The sequence below is a fragment of the Zosterops lateralis genome (genome assembly GCF_965231275.1).
Source record: "Zosterops lateralis genome assembly, chromosome: 5".
Taxonomy (NCBI): Eukaryota; Metazoa; Chordata; class Aves; order Passeriformes; family Zosteropidae; genus Zosterops; species Zosterops lateralis.
The window spans coordinates 3,246,178-3,269,076 of record NC_139766.1 but is presented as its reverse complement, the minus strand read 5'-3'; the positions used below and the strand labels follow the sequence as shown (position 1 = coordinate 3,269,076).

Here is a 22,899-nt window from a genome sequence, read left to right as displayed (position 1 = left end):
GGGATTTGTATAAACAAAGTCTTTTCCTAAAGCATTTCTTGTTGCTGTGGCTTTCACAGGTTCACCCTGTCTGGAGAAGTAGTTTGTATTTGTGGTTTGATATTTCCTTAAAGCCTCCACACAAGGTCCTGCTGACACTGCCTGCTTCACAAACATAACCAATTTATGGTTTCCTATAAAAATTCTTTGAACTCATTGCAAATCTGATTTGATACCTCAGTGCCTAAATGAAGCCAATCCTAACTTTTAGGGTTGACTAAATACTTCTCTTGGAATCTGTGTGATATTTAGCAGTGAGTTTCAGATCTGTTTGTGTGTGTTCCTCTCTGCACTTCACTGAATTCCATGTTGTGTTTTGCTACTTGTATTTTAAAGTTGGTGGTGGGGGTTTTTTTCTCACTTTTTGATTTGGGGAAAACTCCTGTTGAGGTCAACAGCTGAATGAATCCCCGTAATTAAGGGTTGTCCTGTGCAAGGCCAGGAGTTGGACTTGGATGATCCTTGTGAATCCCTTCCAACTAAGACTATTCTATGATTATAATTTACTGAGAAGTGGCCAACTGTCCTAGGAAAAAGACTTTGTCTTTGGTGCTTGCTTTCTCCATGGCTGATCCCAGAAAAGGATTAAATTCAATGAGACTGAAGTCTCAGAAGTAATTAATGTATGATGCTCAGCATAAACATTAATAGATGAAATTCCATTTATTCTTAAGTTTTTGCTAGTATAAGAAAAGGATTTTTTAGAGAAGCAAAAGCTTGGATGTGCCAAGGGTTTCTGAGTTGTTTGGGGCTGGAATTCAGTGGCCAGCTGGAATCCTGAAGCTGCTGGGATTGGCAGGATGTGCCTGGAGCCACGTGAAGAGGAGTGGGCTGGTCACTGTGGCCACTGCTGTGACTGGCCGGGTGAAATAGCCCCAACAAAATTGCTTATGTGTGAGTGGTTTGCCTTGCATGATGAAGCCCCATGTGAATGTGACTCTTGTTGGCTGAAGTGAAATAGTCCACAGTACCTTCCTTTTAAAATTTGGATTAAAATAGCAGCTTCTTCAACAAAGTCCTTCTGGAATAAGACAGCAAAGTCCATACTGAGGTCATGGGACTTGTTCAGCTGCCTCAGGTAGTGTGGGATTCTAGGTGGGATTCAGAGATGGAGTGTCAGAGGTGTTCATCATACCCAGAGCCTCTTGATTCCTGTGAGCTACTGGAAAGACATTTTGGGCTGAGTGTTTTTTTCTCCCTCTAAAACGGGGGTTATGAAACAGCTGATGGGAGCTGGAAGGGCTTGTGCACCCATTTCTGCTTGTGTTTCATTATCCATCACTTCCTGACTGGTGTCACAGGGCCAGAGCATTCAGATTCAGATTATGGGGTGGAAAAGTGATGCATGAAGCCCATACAAAGCTGCCCACTCAGATTTCTGGGCTTTGTTTGCATGGGTCACATTCACTTGTCACAAGTTCCTGTCTTCTTTTTGTCAGCTGTTTCAGCAATGTCACACATTTATCCCAGCTCAGGCATAGCAGCAGTAGTGCTGGCAGAGCAGGGAGCCTGTGTTTGCAGAGCAGGGAGAAGACTTCAGAATTTAGATCTGAAATGTTGATTATATCCTAAAAGGTTCTTCTTGTGCGATTGGAAACCTTGGAGTCCTGGACATCATAGTGCTCCCAGGTGTGGTGGCAGCTCTGAGTAGAGGTCATAGTGATTTCAAATCAAAATTGGCTTAAAATCCATTACTGGAGGAGGGGAAGGAGGGTGGGAGGTAGGACAGACCCCACTACCAACCCCACTACCAAACAGGTGCTGCCTGTCCCAGAGGGTATGAATGGGGATTGTAGAATATTTGGTTGGAAAGATTCTTTAAAAGTCATCTCATTCCACCCCCTGCCACAGGCAGGGACACCTTCCACCATCTCCAGTTGCTCCAAGCCCCATCCAGCCTGGCCTTGGACACTTCCAGGGATCCAGGGGCATCCACAGCTTCTCTGGGCACCCTGTGCCAGGGCCTCACCACTCTCATAGTCAAGAATTTCCTTCAAAAATCTGGGTTCACCCAGTTTTTTCCATCATAATTACTTTCATGATCCCAGCAGGTTTCCAGGAAGGGTAGGGGGGAAGCATTCCTGGTACTGCACTAAACCTGGAATGGGAATGTGGGCAGGATCATCTTCTCCAGGTCCTTAGACCACCAGCCCTGCCTTAAGCTCACAAAAATAGTTTTGTTTGGGAAAATCAAGGGCCTTGTTCAAAAAGGCTGGAATTTCTTTGGAAATTCAGCTTTCAAAATCCGCAGAGAAGCCACCTCTGCTCCCAGCAGCAGGTCGGAAGCTGGGTTTTTTGGGATTGCTGCCAAGAAGCATTTCTTGGAAACCCTTCCATGTGCAGTGCTAACAGCAGGACAGGAGGTCTGGGTTTGAACTCTGGGTGATAAAACCAGGGAGGTTTTGGCAGGGCTGTGTTCAGATGCCTCATTCTTGGCCTTTCTCCTTGGGGTGTACGGGCAAACCCCTGCCTGGGCTGGCTCAGAAACTTCCATTTGACTTTGTAGCAAAGCTGAATTTTCCACTGAGTAGGAAAGTTTCTCAGATTGAAACAGCTCTCTAATTTTTTGGATGGATTTCTCCAACTCATAGACTACACCCAATCTGTATTTTTGAATGAAACTAGTGGTGACTCTTCCCTGCAGGGAATTTTCATAAAATCATGGAATGACTTGGATTGGAAGGGGCTTTAGAGACCATCTGCTGCTTCCAAAAAAGGAACATCCTCCACTAGACCAGGTTGCTCCATCCAGCCTGGGAATTCTCTGAAACCATCCACTGATTTTATGATTCTTTGAAAATGGATGAAGTTGTAGCCTGGAGTATCAATTATTCCTTAACCCAGGTCAAACTTTCCCTCTTTTTTTTCTGTACTGGTTCCCTATTGCTCTCTCTGAATCCCTTCATTTTATTTTTTTGGGAAACTATAAAATTTATGTGGAGAACGAAGGAAAATCTCTTTCTTGCTGCAAGGGCCAGGTCAGCATCTTTTTTTTAAAATCCCTGTGAGAGCAATTTGTCAGAAAACCTTGTGGGAAGCACGGAGCTTGAGCCTAGTGAAGCCAAGCTGAGCTTGAACACTCCCTTGATTTGAGCTCCTATCAGCAGCAGGAAATCTTTTTATCAGTGACTTTACAGGATAAAGGAGAATTTCCCAAAGGATGGGCTTCTTCCCTAAGTTTCATTCTCCAAGGAGGCCCTGAGAAAAGCAGATCCACTGGGAAGTTAGTAGCTCCAGACAAGTAGGTGCATGCACTGGTGTGCATTCTCACCTGTAGGTACACAGAGAGCTTTCCCAAATTGCCCAGAACCTGAGAAAATGGAGATAAAATCAAAAAGGCAATTGCAGTTAATTAAGCTTTCAAGGCAACTGGAGATTGGTTGGAATCCTGTGGGATTCCTGAGGCCTCCCAGTGGAATTTCAGGTGCAGTGTGGGCAGGAAGGTTTTTGGTGTCTGTGGCTGGAGATGTCTCAGTTGTGACTGTCACCTCTGGCTTTTGGGGTGTGCATGGCACAGATGTCACCACCAAAACACAGGTACTGTCTCATGCCAGATTCTTCATTGAAATTTTGAGTTTCAATTTAAAAAAAAATAAAAAGCATTTTGTGCATGACTGGACTTTGTTGTTTTTTTCCACCTACATGCTTTCCCTTTTCTTTCCATCCTCACCAAAACCTGGCCTGAATATTGTGTTTTGGGTGATGGGAAAAAGCCACGTACCAAGAAATCTTGGATATCTCTTTGGTTTGTAGAGGAATTGGGATGTGACCAAAGAAGTGCCAGATGTGGGATGCCCAGGGGGTTGCAGGTGAGCTGGTGTGGAGTAACAGGTGTAGAAATCCATTGTGACATTTAAATGTCTTGTTTTCTATGACGTGAACTTGGAAAATTAAAGGAAGAGCCTAACTTTTAACTCCAGAAGAAGCAAAGTCTTGAGAGATTCAACAGTGGGAGTGACAAAATACATAAAGGGACAGTATTTGTTGCTGTGCCCTTCTGTTCCTGCAGGAATTTAGGTTTAAAAATGCTCTGCTACCTTCAGAATTTTGCTTGGCTTAACCTTTGGGTCTCCAGACACCTTGTAACCATATCCCATGAAACTCATTATTACCTGAAATTGCAGTTTTTGGGAGGTCCGTGTGAGTATTTGTTCAGGCCTAGACTTCACCAGTAGCAGAAACGCCTGATGTTTTTAAAAAGATAACACAGACTTGTTTTTATTCCCTTAAGATGGCAAATCTTTCTTCAAAGAATCATGAATTAAACAAGACAGTGCCTCACAGCAGGTATTAAGGCAAAAAAATAATAATTTTTAAAAAGCCTTTGGAATGGTCTTTCCCTCTGGCATCTTCACTCAGGTTCTGCAATCAGTAATTCAAAGGAGGTTTTGTGGGAAGGGGAGGCGAGATGCAGGAGTTGATATGACTTCCCCAAGGGTGAGAACTTTTGAGAGCTGGGACCTGAGCATTAATCTCTTTAATTCCAGCTCAGCACTTCACTGTGAGATCATTACTTTGTGTGATTAATCTGTGCAATGCCTCCAAAGCCTCTAAAACCATAATGCTGCACATGTATTGAGGAATGTTGCTGCCAGTTGGAGTATTTGGGAGTCTCTTGCCATCCCTGACACCTTTTTGCTTCAATTTCGAAGCATTCCCTGGCCTTGGTTGGTCTTCCTCTGTTCTAATCATCGGGGCTGATGCAGTCTTCTTTGAGGAATACTGTTTTCAGTAGGGACAAAGAGTTGTCAGTGCAAAAATCAGCTGAAATGCATTAGATAAGTAGAGGTACAACTGCAGCCATGACAGTTTTCTTGCAGTGATGAGTAATGTGTTGTGTTCTTGAAACTCATTTCCTAAAGACAGGAGAGCAGTAACAAGACACAGTGTGTGTTTATAGGCCCCTCCATCCCAAATAACCTTCAGAACCTCTGAGCATTTCCAGCCATGTTTGAGAAACTTTTCAAAGTCTTCAAATCTCGCAAATTCTGTGGAAACCGAGTAGCAGTGAGGGAAGAAAGGGGAGGGGGATGAGTTTGAGTGGAGAGACCTTGAGACTTCCCAGACTTGATGCAAATTCTGCAGTGCAATTTTACTTCTTAGGTAATCCACATCTGATTTTTAGGACGTTTCCAGCTCCTGGGTTGAGGTCATGGTATCCTCGAGCGCGATGCTGGGCAGTCGCTTCGCCCTTCCGCTGCGTTAACCCCGATTTTATGTGGGATGACTTCATCCTCCTTCTCTCAGAGGCATGTGCTGCCTCTTTCACATTAACACATTTACCAGCAGCACCTCACACATCTCAAACTCTTTGTGAATCCCATCGGCACCCAGAGCCACGAGAGTGTCTGATGCATCACGTTGCAAACTGTGAAATTGAAGATTCAGCCCCACTTTGATGCTTTGGCTCCGTGAGCAGCAGAACTAATGTGGCTCAGCATACTAATGAGGGAGGTATTTATTGTTCAGGGCCTGGCTGGTGTTGAGCTTCACCTTTGAAAAATTCCTGGGAGGATGGTCCTCCTCTCAGGATGGGCCTTGTGGAGTCCTTGGCAAACAACTGATGTGGCGGGGGAAAAAGCCCAACTTTCAAGGAAATAGCCCCAAGATGGATGGAGGGAGGAAGGAAGGAAGGAAGGAAGGAAGGAAGGAAGGGAGGGAGGAAGGGAGGGAGGGAGGGAGGGAGGGAGGGAGGGAGGGAGGGAGGGAGGGAGGGAGGGAGGGAGGGAGGGAGGGAGGGAGGGAGGGAGGGAGGGAGGGAGGGAGGGAGGGAGGGAGGGAGGGAGGGAGGGAGGGAGGGAGGGAGGGAGGGAGGGAGGGAGGGAGGGAGGGAGGGAGGGAGGGAGGGAGGGAGGGAGGGAGGGAGGGAGGGAGGGAGGGAGGGAGGGAGGGAGGGAGGGAGGGAGGAAGGAAGGAAGGAAGGAAGGAAGGAAGGAAGGAAGGAAGGAAGGAAGGAAGGAAGGAAGGAAGGAAGGAAGGAAGGAAGGAAGGAAGGAAGGAAGGAAGGAAGGAAGGAAGGAAGGAAGGAAGGAAGGAAGGAAGGAAGGAAGGAAGGAAGGAAGGAAGGAAGGAAGGAAGGAAGGAAGGAGAAATTGTTGCTTTTCATTGAGAGAAAGTGAGGATGAAACTAACAGCATTGCTGGGAACATAAAAAATGTTTTTTTCATTTTGGAGAAGCCCTGTCTATTTGGATCACTGACATCTGTTCATTTTAATTGGAAAGGAACCAAAATAAGCGAAAGTGTTGCTTTTAACCTTGTCTGGGCTTGGTAGAAAAGCACTTAGAACTAAAAGCTGGTGGTGGTGGTGGTACCTGGAAATACTGATTGGAGAAGACTTCATTGAGATAAAACCTCTTTATGAAGACAAGTCTTCAAAATTCTGTGTCTTTGTCAGGTGCCAGACCCTTTGGGGTTTGCTGGGAGAGAGGAATCCTTTACACTCCTCAAATTTGTCACCTGGGCAGTTTAAATTCTCTAGAAGGGGGTGGGGGATTACTTGGGAGAATTTTGCTTGCAAGGATGGCTTCCACCAGGAGGGGAGAATGCCATGCACTGAGGGCTTGTGCACGAGGCTTTGGTGGTTTCTGGGAATTTGAGACATCTCCCTGGAGGCTGGCCAGGTTGGAGACTCAAACCTCTGAATTATGTGTAATGTAATAGCTGACTTAATGAAAAATCACAGAATCATTTGGGTTGGAAAAGATCTCCAAGATCATGGAGTCCAACCTGTGGCCCATTCCCACCTTGTCACCCAGACCAGAGCACTGAGAGCCATGCCCAGTGATTCCTGGAACACCACCAGGGATGGGGACTCCAGCATCTCGCTGGGCAGACACCTACAGTGCTTAACAACCATTTCCATGAAGAAATTCTTTAAAATGAGATGGTCTCCTGAATATCTCTGCTCTTGACTCAGCTGGAGGGCCTCGAAAAGCCAAGATGATTTTGGTTTATGTTCCCTTAGAGATGAAATGTGCATCAAAAATCACAAACACACAAATTTTGCTTGATCATCTCGTCTCCTCTACATCCAGCTTTTATATCCCTGGGATGGTCTTGATTTATTTCCCCCAAGAAAATTAAATTCCTCCTGACCCACACAGTCCAGAACTCAGAGCAGCTCCTTGACACGGCATTCCTTGGGGAACCCAAAGAGTTTTAGGAGCCTGATTGGAAATTCCAGCAAACCAGGACTGCTGGCAACCAACTTCCAACTCTAAACCCTCCAGGAGCACAATGCACTACAATTATAGCAGCATTCCCGGGTCAGGAAACAAGCACAGGCACTGCTGTATTCCTGTGTGTGATATTTCTGACACACAATGTTATCTTGGGGATTGTTGCGTCGGCTTTTATGTGGCGCAGGGAGGGTGGGGCAGAGGTTAATTGGTCATGTTAATGGTTTTTCATGTTCCTGATTTAGGCTCTCAGTGCTGTCCTTGGGGTTCGGAGCGAGTTACGAGAATTATTCATTCTATTGTGGTGCTGTCACATCTGTGATGTGAGGAGATGGCTCCAGCTACAGCCCAGATCACTGAAAAATCTCATTCAGTCAAGTTTTGGGGTTTTCTCCTGCTTATACCACGTTGGAAAGTCCTGAGAAATCCTAATGAATGGATTTGTTCTAAAACTAGATCTGTCTGTACAGATCTGTACACAGCTGGGCTTCAGCTGAGGGACAGGAACTACTCACTGTGTATTTGTTCAAACCCATCTCTGGCAAAATGTCTTTAATTCAACCCAAAACGTGTCTCTTTGGACATGTGTTCTGGAAATGTGGAAACTAGTGCAGAGTTCATGGCTTTGTGGTTACAGGGGTTTTTTGCCTTCATAGAATTACAGAATTATATAATTGTTTGGGTTGGAAAATGCCTTTAAGATCATTGAATCCAACCCGTAGCCCAGCACTGCCAAGGCCACCACTAACCCATGTCCCCAAGTGCCACATCCACTTGGCTTTTAAACCCCTCCAAGAATGGTGAATCCATCACTGCTCTGGGCAGCTGTGCCAGGGCTGGACAACCCTTTCCCATGGAGAAATTTTCCCTCATATCCAATTTAAACCTCCCCTGGTGCAACTTGAGGTCATTTCCTCTTGTCCTCAAAATATAAAAAAACCCAAACCACTGCAACCAAAATTAAAACCCCAAACTACTGCAACACCCAAACCCTCCACTTGTTTTGTTTAGTGACCATTCCTAAAATACTTCTGCTCACCAAAGCTATGGAAATAGGCACCTAATGCATTGGTTGAGGGGTACAGCTCAATGAAAAATGAAAAAAAAAATTGGCTTTTTATTATATATTCTTCAGTGTCTGGTGAGAGGAGAAGAATCAGTGAGGAAGTTAAAGTTTTGGGGTCTTCAGCTTCCTAATGGCTTGAAATGCATGTTTTTGCATGAATTTAAAGTTAAAAAGTGTTCCAAGCCAGGTTGGACAGGGCATGGAGCAACCTAGGACAGTGGAAGGTGTCCCTGCCATGGCAGGGGGTGGGACCAGATGATCTTTAAGGTCTCGTCCAGCTCAAACCACTCTGTGATTCACAAAAGATATTAAATGCCTGTCTCTTTTTTCTAGAAGCTGAAATGTCACAGCCATCATGGGGTGGTTACAGAAGAAACACACACAGCCATTCTGCCAGGGATCAGACTTCCTTTTTATTTGTGATGTGCTCTTCTCACACATAAAAATCTTATTTGCTAAAGACCATTTGCTTTTCTCCAGCCAGACCGACAAGGCTGCACTCAGGAAGCATCAGAGGCATGGCTTCATTTTATAAGAATAATAATAAAAAAAACTTCTGAGAGAGCTCATCATGTCATACTTCCTCTATTCAGGACTCCAAGTCTTTCACAAAACTGAGCAGAATCCCATGGGGCCACAGCCATGCCGGGGTGGTGGATTGAATGACTTAAGTATCTTTTTCTGGTCCGATTTGTGACTGTAGCTTTAATTTATTGCCTCCTCTGTAAACCACAGATATGTTTGTTATTCGCAATTACATGGCCAAAAAAAAAAAAAAAAGAGCTTTATTTGGATTTTTAAGTCATTCTTGTTCTTTGCAGTGGCATTTGTTGCAGTGAAATCCTTTTATGAGACTTGTGGGGAGAGTTGGGATGAAATAGCTCCTCAAAGGGACATGAGACAGGCAGAGGCTCAAGGAAGGGATAAAATTGGATATTAGGAAAATTCCTTCATGGAAGGGGTGTTCCATCCTCAGAGATCTAAAAGCCCTATGGATGTGGCACTGCTGGGGTAACAGTGGACTCAATGACCTCAGAGGGCTTTTCCAACCTTAATGGTTCTCTGATTCTAAGCATAAAAATGAAGTTTTTATCCCTTTGGGGGGCCAGAGTAGTGCAGCGTTCACCCAAGTCAATTTTGTACGTGGAATATTTGGAGTATTCCTTTTTTACTGTAGAAACCCTCCTATCTGAAATTTAAACACCTACAGGAGCTGAACTTCAGTTTCTCTTTCAAAAAATTGTCCCCATGATGGGCACCTCGTGCTCTGATGTTTATGGTCACCATATTCACATGCCTTGAGTCAGCAACCTCCTCCTTATCACTTAACACAACTTTCAAATGTTCATGCTGAAATTTCCCATATGTGTAATAGTTTCTCCATTTTGCTGGACCGAATCTGAAAATTTTGCGTTTTTAGAGCAGGGAGAAACTTGTGGTCCAGATCCAGGAATTAATAATAAAATATTTCAGGGAAAAAAATTAGCTTTCGTGTTGGTTTCAAATCAATCAATCCCTTAAAAAAGCAGAAAGAAGATGCCCAGAGAAGCTGTGGCTGCCCCTGGATCCCTGGAAGTGTCCAAGGCCAGGTTGGATGGGGTTTGAAGCAACCTGGGATAGTGGAAGGTGTCCCTGCCATGGCAGGAGGGATGGAACCAGATGATCTTTCCCACCCAAAACATTCTGGGATTCTCATTGGATTCTGTTCCAAAGGACACAGTTACTGACCGTGCTGATTTGGGGAGGCTCTGCTGTCTGGATTCCAGTCTGTTGTAAAAAGGCATCTCATCCACAATGTGGTGGGGTTGTAGGCCTAGTGCATGGAGCAACCAGGCGTGAAAATAATTAAATTGCTCATAAATATTTTACTATATTTCTGAAGACGTTGCCCAGTAATTGCTTTCCTGTCATTACTTTCTGCCTGCATGGAAATAACATATGCCAGCATGAACCCCAGTGGCAATGGGGAAGGATTGAGTGGGAGAAAATGAGGTTATCTCTTGATCAGTATTTTAGCAGCTCAATAATAATATTTTGATTAGGAGAAGTAGTGCACTGTCCCTCAAAGAGGCACAGGCTTCTTGTGATTTCTGTGTCACCAGAGTTGTTTGAGGAGGGTTGAATCCCACACGGCTTAAAAACACCAAACCACTAAGACCAAAGGATCATCTTTTAACAACTCCGTCATCTGCTTTAAATCCTTTTCATTTCTCCAGCCTGGAAGGAAACTGGAGCTCTTCCATAAGTGATATGGCTGCCTCTGGCTTGCTCTGGACACCTTTCCTGTAGGAGAGGAGAATTTGTGGACAGGGGCTAAACAAAGGGCCTTAAGTGATTTATCACCCCCCAAGGTCAGGGTGGTCTCAGGGATGCAGGCACGGCTGCTCCTGTTCCCATTTGTCCTGGCCATGAGATGGCTCCAGTTACAGAGTCACAAAATGTCTTGGATGGGAAAGAACCTTAAAGAAATCCAGTTCCAACCCCCCATCAAGGTCAGGGGGGTTCACCTTCCACTAGCCCAGGTTGTTGACAATAATACAGTTGAGTTCAGCCTTTTGTTGGGGAGATGAAAATAATGTGAATAACATGGGAGGGCTAAAAGTCAGTCGTCCCAGGATGTTGGTTAATCACTTCAAAGATAAGCTGCATTTTAATTACATATTTTTCAGAACTACTGAGCATTAGGTTCGGTCTGTAGTGTTGGTCTCAGCAGGGGCTTGTACTCACCACAGTGTTTAGGAGTAGTTCTTACAATCTTGAGTCAGCAGGAAATATGTTTATTGCAGTGATATTGGGTTTATGGTAGTTTATAGCAAAATCTATATATAATTTGTAGTAGCTATATTATATTAGGTTTATAATAGGTTAATAGATATATAAATCTCAGAAACAAAGAATCACAGGATGGTTTGAGTTGGAGGGGAGCTTAAAGATCATCCTGTTCCACCCCCCTGCCATGGGCAGGGACACCTTCCACTGTCTCAGGTGGCTCCAAGCCCTGTCCAGCCTGACTTGGACACTTCCAGGGATCCAGGGGCAGCCACAGCTTCTCTGGGCACCCTGTGCCAGGGCCTTCCCACCCTCACAGGGAACAATTCCTTCCCAATATCCCATCCATTCCTGCCCTCTGGCAGTGGGAAGCCATTCCCTCTTGTCCTGTCACTCCAGGCCTTGTCCCCAGTCCCTCTCCAGCTCTTCTGGAGCCCCTTTAGGCCCTGGAAGGGGCTCTAAGTTCTCACTGGAGCCTTTTTCAGGTGAGCACCCCCAGCTCTCCCAGCCTGGCTCCAGAGCAGAGAGGCTCCAGCCCTTGGCCTCCTCTGGACCTGCTTTAACAGATCCATGTCTTTCTTCTGCTGGGGAGCCCAGAAAATGCCATTGATCGATGCCTTGGCACAGCCCTGCAATTCTTGGCATTGGGATCTGGCTGGAACTACCGAGCTCAGCCCAGGCTCCCTTTCCTCACTCTGCTGGGAAATGAGGAATAACCCAACAGCATCCCAGGAGTTCTGCAGGTGCAGAAAGTGGTCAGTGAGAGCTGCAGGGTGCAGGTCCTTTATACCTCCCTGCCCTTCTCTGAGCACACTCACCACAGTCCCTTCCTGCTACAGATCACTCCTTTCTAGTGTGGAGATCCTGTCTCTCCATCCCTCCATCCCATTGTTGTAGGACAACAAAGAAAGATGAGAGACTTTAAATATTTCAGAAGCAAAGAGCATAGAAAATAGGCTTTATTGTCTAATTCTTACTACCTTTTATAAGGTGTTCTGATACAGACTTAAAATGATGGTGAATAGGAACAACACCTCTCTAATGCCATTGGTTAAATTAGAGAAACAGCAAAACACCACTTGGAGAAAGATTGTTTTAAGAAATGATAGTTGTTTGCCAAGATTACTTTGAGAAGAAGCTTTCTTAAGAACTTTTTCCTTGAAAAAAATGTTAGCAGCTAAAAGTTAACAGGTTAAAATCTCTCAGACCCAGAAATACCAGGCCTCCATCCCGAGGCTCAGGAGGCAGCAGTACCTGATGGATACAGCACTGCAGATCATGGCACTGTGCCACCAGCCTCGCCAGTGACCTCAGCAAAGCTCCTCTCCCTGCTCCTGCAGCTTAAAATCGAGGATAAAAGGTATTATCTCATAAAAAGGAAGGTCTGAAGGTGATGCTTGCACGTAGCTCTCTTTGTTGTAGGTGTCTGCACTCCCGACATCCTTCTCATCCTCAGAAATCTAAAGGCTCTGTGGCGGCATTCAGCAAAGGACTGCAGAGCACAGGGCTTGTGGCAGTGTGCAGTTAATCACCAGGCTACATCCAAAGGAAAAGAGAAACCCTTTGCTCATAAAAAGGGTGGAAAAGGGATCGAGTTTTTGCATAAATCAAGAGCTCTTTGCAGCAGCACAGTGCCATTGCTGTGTGAATTCATGGGGACCTCAAAAACGAGGGCAACAGGAGTGCTGAGCAGCATAGGGTTGTATTTTAAAAGCCCCACAGTTCATCTCTTTTTTGGATGTTAGAGAAAATTGCGTGGGCAGAAGCAGTGGTAGAGTCTCTGCACTTGTATCAGGGAAGCTGCTGATGGGTTTTACCAAATATTTTCGTGGTGAGTTGAGACACTTGTGGAGGAGATAAATGATAGAGCTCTCCAAAAACGCCTGGAGGCTCCTTGTGAAGGGTGGCAAGCTGGATTTCTGGGCTTTGAGGGTGCAGCCATAGGGGAGTTATCAGAAAGACAAAGAGATAAATCCAGGATTACTGCCGGGATGTTTGCTGATAGCAAATACACCCATGAGATGTGCAACAGCCGCTGGAAAAACCGCGAGCGCCGATGCCGAGCACGGTGCAAATATCCACAAATTGGTTAAAAAAAAAAAAAACAAACCCTCAGTGTTTAAAACGAGTTCTGCAGGGAGAAGAGGTGGAGATGCCAAAACTGAGGAGGAGCTTTGATAGCCAGTGTTGAAAAGCCATTTCCTGAGTGGGAGGCTGGAAGGATGGATCCTGTAGGTTGGAGTAACGCGGGAACGCTGCCTTTCCTATTGCCCCCCGCATTCCCTTTTTTGCCAGGCCATATTTATTATTTCACATGGGTTATAACTTCCTCGTCGGCGCACGGGGGTGTGGGAGGGGGGAAGGAAATGACACTTGCTTTCTTTGCAGGGACTTTGGGAAGAGCTGCAGAGGAAAGGTTGGCTCTAAGAGCTCAGTAGAAATGCTGAGCTTCCGAGCAAATTCCTGCAGGTACATGGGGTGAAGTAACGTGAAACCTGGCATTTGGGGTGGGGCAGACAGAGGAACATTGCAACCTGTCCAGTTTTGCCTTGTAACGTAACACACCGTGGAAAAGGGCCTGACTGGAGTTTTTTAACACTTTTTTTCTGGTCTTTTAGGCTTGTAATGGCTCGATGGTTTTGGGGCGCTCCCTAGCCGAATGTGGCTGGGCTTTGTTTGCCTCCAGAGCCCTGTTTCCCTTCAAACAGTCACAATCAGGCAGGAAATGGGTTTCTTGTCCAGCCAGCCTGGTTTTATCCACAGCAAAAACTCCCTGGGTCCTGCTGGGAATCTCTCCAGCTCTGCTCAGCCCTGTGCTTGTCTGTGCAATTCCTCCAGAGCAGCATCCAGCCCAAGCTCGGACTCACCTGGCTCTGCACAAGGTTCCTTGGAGTTTTTTCTACCTTTTACCTCAAAAAAGAAAACACCCAAGCAGCTTTGACCTGTTCCTTTTTATGTCATTGTACAAAAAATGTGGCTGTCACACCCACGGGCTTCCTTTTAGGTTTTAACCCAGCTCTGGGCTCCGGGGGCCTTGAATAAAGGGATTTATGCCTGGACATGGCAGTGGCAGGCTTTTCTCCTGGCATGACCAGACTCTCAATGTGACATTCAGAGCTGTAAAACACTCCCTGACAATAGCTCGTGTTGTTCAAAGAGCAGCATAAATAATCGAGGTTTTTTTTTTTTTCTTCTCTTGGGGTTTTTTTTTTTTGGTGGATATTTTGTGAGAAGAATAATATCTCTCCAGGCTGGCTGGGGAGGCAAAGGGTAGGCACTCTTGGAATGTGGAGGGGAAACTCAGGAAGGGGTGGCATAAAAAAAGAGGAACTTGAGGTTGTTTTCTAGAAGGTTTTTAACATCATGGCGTTGGGATATCTCTCAAACAAGGTGTTGGGGCCTCTGTTCCTTTTTACACAGGTTTTTATACAGAATAAAATAATTCCATGATCCAGGTTTCTGTGTGTTTGCAGGGACACTCTGGCTCTGCACAACTCCCTGACAGGAGGGAGGAGCCAGGGGGGATCAGATTCTGCTTCCAGGCAATAGGGATAGGACGAGAGGAAACAACTCAAGTTGTGCCAGGGGAGGCTTAGATTGGATATTTCTTAATGGAAAGTGTTGTCCAGCCCTGGCACAACCTTCCAGGGCAGTGCTGGAGTCCCCATCCCTGGAGGGATTTAAAAGCCACGTGGATGTGGCACTTGGGGATGTGGGTCACTGGTGGCCGTGGCAGTGCTGGGGGAATGGTTGGATTCAGGGGTCTTGGAGGGCTTTTCCAATCTTTTTGATTCTATGATTGTGCCCAGGGCTTTATCCATCTTGAAAACCTCCAGAGATGGAAATTGCCCAACCTCTGGGCACCCAGCTTGACTGACCTCATGGTGGAAAAATTTCTTTCTCCACCTTGAACATCTAAATTCATCTCCCATCACCTCCTTTCCTCCCACCCTGTGAGAGCTGGGCTCTCCCATCTCCCCACTGTCCTTGGAGATGCTGGAAAACTGCTCAAAGTCCCTTTCCTCACCTGCTGCTGATAGCTAAATATGCCCAAAGAGAAAAAGAGACAAATATTTGTGTTTGTGCACTTCCTACATACCTCAAATTAAACTTAGAAAAGGAAAGTTTTTGAAGAAGTTACCAAAAAGATACATAAGCAATTCAGTGACATTTCTCCCTGGTTCATTAGCCCATGTGTCTGGTGACTTGCCTCTTCTGAAACTTTCATAGAAAAATATTTATTTTTTATTTTGCATCAGTCTTTACATTCCTTGCTGTCAATATCTAAGAGGTGATGTGATCCCAGCTTTATTTTGTCAATTAGGCATCTTTTTGCTGCTGTGACCTGAATACAGGGCAGAGCAACTGCTGATTTAATCCTCTTCAATATGATTTTTATCGTTTTTCATCTAATTCTTTTTTTTTTAAATCAATTTCACCACCAAACCAGCTTCTTTCTTGTTGATTTTTCCAATACTGTGAAAATAAAGCACTGAATAAATGTATTTTGTACAGTGAACGTGCAGAGGGAAAAGCTTTTATGCACCCTTTAGACACAACCCGATCCCAACCTCATCTATTAAAATTTTATATGTGTAAAAAAAAGAAACTTACTTACGTATGCTTATTTTCTTTAAAAAATGTTTTTAAAACGAGCTTAAACTGGGGGAAAAAACAAACCCCATGCAGTAGTTGTGGCCATGCCCAGAGTCTGCCCAGCACGTGCCGTGGGTATGAATGAGCACTGGCAGTTTTGTCTCGGGGCTGGATTAGGCACAGTTGCTACTGGAAACTGCACAGCCTGGCTCAGGGAGGCTGTTACTCTCCAAAACAGAGTCCCTACCCATGGCAGGGGGTTGGAACTGGAGGATCTTTGAGGTTCCTTCCAACTCAAACAGTTGTGTGATGCTGTGAAAGCACCACCGAGGTTGGGGTGATGAGGACATGCCCCATCCAGCATCACTAAATGTCATTTACTGGGTTTTGACCTCCAACAGCATCCAGGGGAGGCTTTTCCTCCTGGGATTTGCTTTGAGCTGCAATGTTCTTACCTTCATTTCTTTTTTAAAAAGTCTCTTTTCAGGACTCAGACCCCACCAAGTCTGGGGTTTTTGCACAGTTTGTGTTTCAGCTTGCACAGGCGGTTGTCAGTCCTGGAGCAGCAATGGTGACTTGGTTTTGAGCTGTAAAACAAAAGCTTTTGTGCAGCATGGCTGCTGTGTGCTGCTTTCTGCTGTCAGAAGGGAAGCTGAGCCCTGTGCCCAGCCCGTTCCTCCCCTGGCTTTCCTGTGAGTCCATTGAGCTGGCCCCTGTCAATCAGCAGAGCTTTCAGAACGAGTGTGTGGGATAAAGCTCCAAAATGTGTCTGTGTCAGCTCAGGAGTGGTGCCTGCACTGCTGGGTTTGGGAGAGTGCAGAACTGTCCATGTGCAGTCAGTTTTGCACAGTCATTTTTGACTGTTGGAGAGGTTGGACTCAATAATCCTTGTGAGTCCCTTCCAACTCAGGACATTCTACGGTTCTAATCTGGGATCTCTGATCTGTAGCAGAGCTCAGGGGATTTTCTTATCCACAGCTCCCTGGATCCCATTCATTCTTTCTAGACTCAGTCTAATAAAGCCAGCTTTAAACTGCAGCCTTTGCTCTGTGGGGAAGGGACAGGGTGGTGTGTCATCCCCTCCAGAACCACTGGGGCTCCATGTATGGTCTCTGCACAGGGGATGTGGCATTTTAGTACTTAAAGGGACTTCAAGAAGGGAAAGTTACTTTTTATACAGGCAGATAGTTGTAGGACAAAGAGGGGCATGGTTTTAAAATAGAAGAGGAGAGATTTAGATTAGATTTTAAATGGAAATTCTCTACAATAAGGCTCTGGCACAGGCTGCCCAGAGAAGCTGTGGCTGCTCCATCCCTGGGAGTGTCCAAGGCCAGGTTGGATGAGGCTTGGAGCAACCTGGGATAGTGTCAGGTATCCCTGCCCATGGCAGGAGGTTGGAATGGGATGATCTTTCAGATGCCTTCCATCCCAAAGCATTCCATGATTCTCTACCACCTTTTACTGCAGGGACATCTCCCCTCCCCGTGCCCTTTGCAGGCTGAGAAAAGCACAGTCAGGTTTTATTTCACCCTGGCAGCATGTTTTAAAGCCAGGCTGACAGAGCAGTGGACCTGAGAACAGAAAAGATGTCGAGGCAGTGATGATTATTGGGAATGTTAGAGCAGCATGGGGAATGCATTGATGCAGAAATAGTAAGAATCCTATCGGGTTGGGTTGTTTGGATCAGAAAAACTACTTGCTTTTAGGGTTTTTTTCAGATATTTGCCGATATTTTTTGTCACTGACTGCTGTGCTTGAGTGAAACTCCCCCTGCCCTTGCCTTGGGAGGTGCTGCTCCTGTCAGTAGCTCTCAAGGCAGCTTTGCCACCAGGACCAGCCTGTCCTCCTCTCTGTTGCCAGAGAAAGCCTCAGCTCTTGCAGAGCAATGACCTCCACTTTGTACTTATATACCTGGAATTCTCCCTGGAGCTGTGTTGTGCAACAGGGAGCGTGATTCCACATGTGTTTTATGTAAGCCAGAAGAGGATTCCGGGTGTTGTGCTGGAGAATCAAAGCCCTGTTTGGGGGAACCTGCAGTCTGACTATCCAGTTGGACAAGCTCAACTTTCCCTGCAATTTGAATAGACTCTGCCAGAATGTTAATTGTGCCAGGCTCCAGAACTACCTTTTAACTCCTTCGGAGTGTGGAGGGTTTCCAAACCATCCTGGTTCTCCTGTTTAAATAACAGCTTTGGGTGTCTGTGTCCATCACCCACTCATTCCCCTGGAAAGCCTTTATGGCTGCAGTGTGTCATTTGGGACAATCCAGGACATCTCTGCATAGCTCAAGAAGGTCCTTTCCCTCCCCGTTTGCTTCCCCATTGTGAGGAAGTGGGGATCTCCCTCTGAGCACAGTTTTTACATTTATTCATCCCAGAAATTCCTCCTCTTTGAGGCCAATTATTTGATACCCGTAATGTCTTGGCACTTCAATTCTGTTTACTTGTTCTCAGTTTATGGCACTTTCCTAACTCAATTCAACCAGAATAAACAGCATCCGGAGAGAGAAATTCCAGTTTATTGTGACTATCAACAACACTGGAGAAACAACTGTTCAGATCAGGGGCAAACTCACTCAAAAAATCATTATCTCCTTTATTAGAAGGCAAAAAAGAGCTTCAGGTGTCAGAGATAGAGAAGGGATCATCTCCAATTGGTTTGTTGTGGTATTGTGGGAACACAGGTGTGCTTAGTCCCAGCTGGAGCTGTGGCAAAACCTGTCCCCTGGAAATGCTGGAAGCTTTGCTGTTGATTTACCTGGATGCAGAGTGCAACCCTGCCTGCTCTCAGATTGTTATTATTTTACCATCTGCAAAAGTTTCTGCAGCAAAACCTTCCTTTGAATAGAGAAGGTTTAGGATAGTAAAGAAAACAGGCATAAATTAAGGCAAAACCATTTGGGTTTGTTCTTGCTGCAGGGCAATAGTGGGAAAAGAAAAAGAAAATCCTTTTTCCCAGGATACTGCCTTACCTGGAGCATGTACCTTCCCTAAGAGGTGGCAGATGGATTTCTTTGTTTTTCTTCAGGCTTGTGAAGCATCCAGGATTTTTGGAGGAGCAGCTGTGTACCTCAAGAGTTAGATTTAGATGTCTCCTTGTAGTCTGGCATATTCCAGCTGCTGTTCCTGATGGGGTGGACCTGTCACACACAGGATCTTCTGATGCCATCCCAGATTCTGTGGCAGCTGGGATGGTCTTTAAGGTCCCTTCTAACCCAAACCATTCTGTGATCCCACATTACTGGGGGTCTGAGTACTTGGCACCTTCACTGTTAATGATTGTTTTAAAGTTTAGGTAATTAATTGTCTCAAATTAGGTCTGTTAGCTAAGGTAGGACAGAATATCTGTGTGGGAAGGCAGAGTCCTGGGTAGACACTTGGCATTCACTTAAGGGAAGGACCTGAGTAAATTTGAACTAAAAATGCGTGGGTTTAAATTTAATTAAAAAAAAAAACCCAAACCCAACTTTTTAAAGCAGCATTTTGTATTTTAAACAAAGAGTATAGAGCTATGGGCGAACTTCCAGAGAAGCAAAAAACTTATTTTGTTGTTGGAATAGGATCTTTACTGGAAACAAAATCTGGAAACAAAACTGAAAGCCCCAAAAGGACCTGATACTGTGGTCGCCTGAAGCCTGCAGGAGATCCCTGTGGTGAATTAAAGGGAAGCTCCACAGCTGCACACAACACCTGCCACCACAGCTCAATCAGAGCTTTTCCATCCATGAGGACGTCTCATCCATGACTTTTGGCTCCACTTTCCATCTCTAGTGTGTCCAAAGGTTGCAGAATTCCCATGGTAGGTCTCCCCAGGGGAGTTGGAAAGGATCCTGCTGCTGGTGTGATGAGTCCTGCAGGTTTAGTCCTGCTGTCCACTGTATCCCCCCAAAAGAAACATCAAAACCTCTGGCAGGAAAAATATCAAGTCCTGAATCTTCTGCTGGTTTTGGGAATCTGGATGGAGTAAATGTGGCTCCTCCAGGGCTGCACCTCCAGAAATTTGCCCTGTAGCCCCTTTGTATTGTAACAAAACCATTAATGCTTCCAGACCTGATAGACATGAGGGTTTTGTACCACAATTCTCCTGATCCTTATGTCTGCTGAGTCCCCATGGACTTCAGTGGTGTTTGTGGGGCAGGGGGATTGTCAAAACTCTGAATTTCATCCAGCCTAAAAAAAAGCTACAGCAGAGCCAACATTATTGTTTGGTGCAAAGTGCTGAGCAATCCACAGCAGGGAACAGCCTGGTCCTGCAGCGTGTCCTTCCCTTCCCTCTTTGGAGTTACCACAGGGACACCCCTGTTGTGTGTGGGGAATTGTGTCCAGGTTTAGGTTGGATTTTAGGGAAAAGCTCTTCACAGAAAAGGTTGTCCAGCCCTGGCACAGCTGTCCAGGGCCTTGGTGGAATCTCCATCCCTGGAGGGATTTAAAAGCCATGTAGACATGGCACTTGGGGACATGGGTCAGTGGTGGCCTTGCAGTGCTGGGGGATGGTTGAATTTAATGTTCTTAGAGGCCTTTTCCAACCTAAATAATTCTATGATTCTATAAAATTGAGTGGATTTATTTGCAAACTTTACTTTGACAGTGAACTTAGAGCCTGATGGTCAGACCTGGAGATGAAGCTCTTCCATGAACACACTGAAGTGGTGCAGTGACAGTGGCAGAAGTGAAACCCATATTCCTTTGGTCTCTGCTCTGGTTTTGTAGGGTTTTTTTGTGTTTGGTGTTTTTCTTTGCTCATGTTTAGCTTTGCTAAAAGCCTTACTCTGCACTTGTCATCTGCTGAGGGTTTGTTTGAGGTTCAGCAGGAGCAGGATGGGGTTGAGGTGTCACAGGGGTGTGTAGGTGTGTAACGGGGTGTCCTGATAACAGCACTGATAACAGCACTGATAACAGATCTGGAGATAGAAACACCCAGCGCTCAGAAAGGAGCCACCAAAAAGGGTTCTGAGGAAACCAAGTGCCAATGACAGGCAGAAAGGAGCCATTGTTTCTTGAGCTGCTGTAACTCTGATCTCGTGTCTCAAAGGAGAGAGACACAATTGGCTACAACAATGCTGTATTTATTATCCACAGCTCAGAAGTCCACCTGTGGGAGGAATGAAGAATATCCTGTTGCTGTCCAGTGCTAGAACTTGCTGGAGCTTGATCCTTGGGTTGCTTCCTGAACAGTCACTCCCTGTCCCTATCCCTGTCCCAGCTCCTTCGCACACAAAAATTCCAGCCAAAGCCACCACTTGACTCCTGCATCACATGGATCTGCCTTAAAACCAGATCCTGCTTGCCTTCAAGTGGATAAATCTCTGCCTGGGGCTTGGCAGGCTGTGGGCTGGGATCTGGTGGAATGATGGGCAGGAAAACCCAAGTGAAACCTCTCTCTGCAGGAACAAGGATGTTTCCATCACAGTGATTTGCACTGGTGAGCAGAGCAGGGAGTGGCAGTACAGGTGGGATGTGGGGTAAGGACAACCCATGTGTCAGACGTGGGAATTCTTGAATTTGACATTTGGCAAGCAAAAAGCATGATGGGATATGGGATTTATTTCCCAAAACTTTTAGGGAAGCACAAATCATAGAATCCTGAAATGGTTTGGGTTGGAAGGACCTTGAAGACCATCTCATTCCAGCACCTTCCACTATCCCAGGTTGCTCCAAGCCCTGTCCAGCCTGGCCTTGGACAATTCCAGGGATCCAGGGACAGCCACAGCTTCTCTGGGCAACCTGTTCCACTGCATTCATTCATTCCCAAAATGTACAGGATACAGCACAGCCTCTTGCAAACTCTTGGTGTGTGTCCCACCTGCTCTGTTCATGGGGTGGATCAGATTAAGATACCTTCCCAAAAACGAAACCAGCCCTGAGCCATCAGCAGAAGTTGCCCTTTGAAGCATTTTGTGAGGTTCTGCCCCGTGGCCACTCGTGTCCCTTAGTGCCCTGCTCCAAACCTCGTGTCCATTCCCCCTTCCCAGCTGCTCCCAGCAAAGCCGGGCTGTGCAGAGGATGACCAGTCGTGCAAGTGGGTTCTTTCCCCCCTTCATACGTTTGTTTATTCATTAAGGAAGTCAAAAGAGGAAGAGGAATAGAAAGGTTGCAAGTGTTTTGCTTAAAAATGAGACCTCAGTGACTGGGCTGCACGTTGCCCTGTGTGGGGCAGTTCCAGTGTCCCCGGTGAGAGCTCAGGAAGACCAAGGTGCCCTCCCAAGGTGTGCTCAGGTAAGGTCACAGCTTGTTTGTGTATCTGCTGACATCCTTCTGGCCCAGAGTTCCTGTGGAAACAGGCTGGGAGAGGTGGGCTTGTTCAGCCTGGAGAAGTGAAGGCTCAGGGGAGATCTTCCAGCACCTTCCTGTGCCTAAAGAGGCTCCAGGAAAGCTTGGAGGGGACTTTGGGCAAGGGCTCTGAATGGCAGGACAGGGGGAATGATGTTTACACTGAGAGCAGGTTTAGACTGGATATTGGGGAAAAGTACTTTACTCTGAGAGTGCTGCACAGGTGCCCAGAGAAGCTGTAGCTGTCCTTGGATTCCTGGAAGTGTCCAGGGCCAGGCTGGACAGAGCTTGGAGCAGCCTGGGAGAGTGGGAGGTGTCCTTGGCCATGGTAGTGGGTGGAATTGGATGATCTTTAAGGTCCTCCAAACCATTCCATGATTCTGTATGCCAGTGTTTGAATGTCTGATCTTGACCAATCAAAGCCTCTCGTGTACAGTTGTGCATCCACTGGCTTCCCAGAACGTGGCTCTTAAAGCCAGTGTCCCCCTCTGCATCCCAGGATTTCTTTTCTTCCCAGCTGAATCACTTTAATTTGCAAAGGATGCCTCTTTACAAACAGCTTTGCCCTGTCTCTTTGCACATTCCAACCTAAAAACCAGCAAGGTCTACATTTTACAGGCACCAGGAGATCGTGGGGTGCTCCTGCTCCGGGATCAGGCATCAGCCCTGCATCCCATCCACGGGAGCAGGCCTAGACTGCAGCTCAGAAAATGCCAGGGAATGGTTTTTCTGTGCACACAGAGAAGGCGAGGAAAGGAAGGCAGAGAGGTTTGCCAAGGGAAATGGTTCTGTTACACACAGAGTGTTTTCTTTGGGTGTTTGTTTCCCACCCCTCGCCCGGGATGCGGAGCTGGGTTTGGGCGACTGAGCCCGCCGGGTTTATCTCGGGGTGTGGCGTTGCTGCAGGCTCTTATCAGGTGTGTCCTGGTGAGCAAAACCATTCAAACAAAAGCCTTTCACCTCCATTTGTGCACAGTTCC

General features: G+C 46.1%; 1 protein-coding gene across 2 annotated transcripts in view; it reads left to right on the top strand.

The window, feature by feature from the left end:
• The window catches only part of PTPRA (protein tyrosine phosphatase receptor type A), a 115,107-nt gene that overhangs the window by 27,041 nt on the left and 65,167 nt on the right, over positions 1-22,899 (top strand). The window lies entirely within an intron of this gene.